This window comes from Ornithodoros turicata, unplaced genomic scaffold, assembly GCF_037126465.1.
Source record: "Ornithodoros turicata isolate Travis unplaced genomic scaffold, ASM3712646v1 Chromosome26, whole genome shotgun sequence".
In the NCBI taxonomy this organism is placed as follows: Eukaryota; Metazoa; Arthropoda; class Arachnida; order Ixodida; family Argasidae; genus Ornithodoros; species Ornithodoros turicata.
The window spans coordinates 923,405-927,192 of NW_026999348.1; the positions used below are offsets into that span (position 1 = coordinate 923,405).

The following is a 3,788-nucleotide window of genomic DNA, read 5'->3' on the forward strand; positions in this document are numbered from 1 at the left end:
CTGTTGGTGATAACGCGTGTCTCTGTGATGATGCGCGGGGTGTCCGGCGTTCGGATTTGTAGTTTGCAAGCCGATTTATGTTGTGTTGCTGACAATAAAAGTGCTCGACCCCATTATACGGCCCGTAAGCGAGCTAAGTGGAAATAGGTGTACATCTCCATGTGATTGCTTTTTGTAAATTGACTGTAATGCACAATTGGCCGTCCATGACACATACAATATCTTAAAGATTGTTCTCACGATACCCCTTCTTTCGTTTTGACAGTTGCGGGGTCATCACAGGGCTTCCCAGAGAATCCTCCCAGCCAGGATGCAGACGAAAACGATGGTAAGTCATGAACTCATGTGGAGAAATCAGGAGCAAAGTGGTTGTGAGGACAGCAAGAAAGCATGTACCTGGTTGCATAAACACTTTGCACTCAACTAAAAGTACCCTGTATTAAAGCTGAGTAAAAGTTTGCTCAACACAGGTATATATAATACCATTTTAATTTCATCTCAACGCAGAAAGTCAAAGAAGCAGTGCGGTTGCAAGTACACGTGGAGAGTCAGCCAACAGCACAGGTAATGTATATTGTACAAAGTGAGGTTGTGCTCTGTAGAGAAACATTTCCTCACATAAATGTGAGATGCTAATACACATATACTGTGGCTATTTATAGGAAAGCATTAAGTGTCTGGCACATAATCTGCAAGGTTGCTACAGAGTATAGCCAACATCAGTGCAGAGTAGTGCATAGCCAGAAAAATATTTCAGGATGGGTTCTATAAGGACTTTAAATAGGAAGGAGCATTTTCCTCTTGTTTTCTCCTGCCAAATGCACTACCAAAGGTATGGTTTAAGGGAAAGAGAGAGTTGAGCCCCCTAGAAGGTGTTTTAACTTGATTATGACTTTACACAACTTCATTATGAAGTAGAGGTGCAGTGAAAATGTAACATTTGCTGTTTTTTTCTTTCAGCATCAAAATGGACAGACGGAGAGACAATGTTATTGATGGACTTATACAGTCGTTATAGTACACAGATAGGTCCATACAAAAAGTTCAAAAACAAAAAGCAAATGTTTGAGTCAATATCCCACGAATTAAACAGGATTCTAAACACAACAAAAACGCCAAACCAGTGTGACGTAAGAATTAAGACAGTAATGAAGAGGAAAAATAAGGCAATAGATAATAACAGGACATCTGGCCGAAGCAGGCAAGCTGTGCCATATGAAAGGGAATTGGAGCAGATACGCCAAGCAGACGACAGTATACAGCCACAAGTAATATGGAATGTTACTGACGTCAGGAGAAAAGTGCCTCCCTGTGATGCTACCATAGAACGTGGTACACTGCCTTCCACATCACACGAAGTGCCGACAGGGTCAGAAGGGTCAGACAGTGTGAGAGCCCCTGCAGCAACTGAAACAACAGTTACACCAACAGTTAACAGCAGCAACCAACAGTGGCAACCAACAGCGGCAACAGTTACACCAGAGGAAACTCTCAGTACACCACGCCACCGCAGGAATCAGCCTGGACGAGCCAGAATGGCTGAATTAAAAGCTTTTTTTGAAAAAAAATGGACGAAATGAATAGGCCCAGAGATGAAAGAGAAAGGGAGCGTGAACAAAACAGAGAAAGGCGGCACAAAGAAATTGTGAGACTCCATATGATAAACGGCAACTTGATAAGACGTCTGTTAGGAGAAGCGGAGGTGCCTTTAGAATGATACATTTTCATATTCCCTCTTTTTCTCCTTGTTTCCCCACATGCAGTGTCTTACTTATATTTCACTCCTTTGCATGCACTAAACTCACTTGCTTCTGTGTTTGTCCGTCTGCAGGTCTGTGTGCACTTTTGCCTTAGGAATAATGTTCCTGTCCCTATTTTAGCCCCTGGCTCTCTGTTTTCTAATATTGTGGCAAAAGATACAGATGAACCGAAAGCGCTTCTATACTGTGTTGTTCTACCTACACTTGAGTGACTTACATTTATTGTGCTACCATGTTCACCAGCCACTGACGCTTCAATTCACCAAGGGTGCGCAGCGCAGCTTGCTCCTCCCCGACGTCTCCATCTCTAGGGTCCAGATCATCTTGGCTCTCCTGGAGACTCTCCTCCAAATGGTCATTAGCATCGATGCACAGATGTTTTTACAACGCAGCACGACGTGATCAACTGACACATCCTCTCCACTGAAAAAAATTCTACGTCCTTTAGCTGCCGAAATCTTTGCTTTAGAATGCCAAAGGTGTTCTCAATGAGCACTCTTGTGGCACTCAACTGCATGTTAAATGTCGACTGCGCTTCTGTCAGGTTTCCATAGACCTTATATGGAGTTATAAGGTATTCCCTGCAAGGATAAGCAGCGTCACCAAGAATGTGGTACCTGCCACCATCACACATAGAGAAGGCAGACGTTTTGATATGTTGGACAGTGTGAGGACTCTCCCATCATTGATCTCGCTGGGAAAGCCTGTGGACACGTCCAGAAAACGGCGGCGGTTGTCACAAATTCCCTGGAGTGTCAGTGGGATCATGTCGTGCCGGTTGACGTACGTGACACGGGGCTTGTGCGCAGGACACCGGATTGGTATGAAAGTGCAATCAATGCAGCCAATGACCCCAGGAAATCCAGATATCTACAAAGGAATTAGGGCAGTAGAATTTTTGCTGAACTGTATAATGTATGGTCTCGGGTGACAAAGTGAGACAAATATAAATACGTACATAAAAGCTGGCAATAACATCAACATACGCAATTATTTGGATATGCAGATACAAATGCGCTCACTTTCTCAAATTCTTGAGCCAGGCCCTCCAGATGTTCAGGGAAGCAGATGACTCTGTGTGCAATCTGGCACAAGTAAGTCATTACTCGTGTTAGCATGGAATGCAGGCAGCTCTCACTCACACCGAAGCGTCCAGTCACGTCCCTGATTGATGACTGGTTGCCAGCATACCTAGAAAGACAAAAAGTTAGAATTACAACAAAAATGCATGCCACCAATTGAAAAATGCATCCAAATGCACACAATTCAACACCCAAAATGCCTAGGTGCACATCATGTGCCTGCAGGGTGCAGCTGAAGGCAAAAACTTTCTAGAAAAAAAAAAAGAAAAAAAAAAGGTGGCACTGGGTGCTACTTACCATCTGATATATATTTTATACAAAGTGCTACGATAAAACGGGATACTGTTGTCGGAAATGATTTAAATGAACTGCCCTACAATGCTCGTTTTCGCCGTGTTACACGTAATACGTACCACAGAAATGACAGAACGTGGCATTCCGGCTTTTTGGGTGTGGCTCCACCGTGTGTGAGGCTCATCGGGTAGACGTCTGATGCGGCGAACCCTGCTACCAATGTTTCACAGACGTCCCGCCTTAACCGAAAGTTCCTCCTGAACTGTTGACAAATTCATTGTCGTTATATTACATACAGCCACTGAGCACATGCTCACTGCATACCTCTTCATCACTGTACGACTGCACTTTATCTTCGACGAACCCCTCTACTTTTGGTCTCAGTTCAGAGGGAAGAAACGCCCGGAAGGCGTTCGCGAAGGACAGCACATCTTCCTCGAAATCGTTCCCGCTATCGTCATCAGACTCAGGTGAATAAGGAGGCGCAAGAAGAACTCTTCCCAATTCATGGGACAACGACATTCCTGCACTTTTCTCACTTTCTATTCCCTCCGCCATGCTGAACTACGCTTCAACGGTTCCGTCGTCTGCTAGCGTCGTCTGTTAACTTCGGCGCTGGCCGTATTGATGCGGATGTGACGACACCGGATAT

The 3,788-nt window shown here is 44.5% G+C and overlaps 1 pseudogene; it reads right to left on the reverse strand.

Moving 5' to 3' along the window:
* Positions 1-2,075: 2,075 nt before the first annotated feature.
* On the reverse strand, positions 2,076-3,279 carry LOC135373602 (putative nuclease HARBI1; annotated as a pseudogene).
* Between the last annotated feature and the right edge of the window lie 509 nt (positions 3,280-3,788).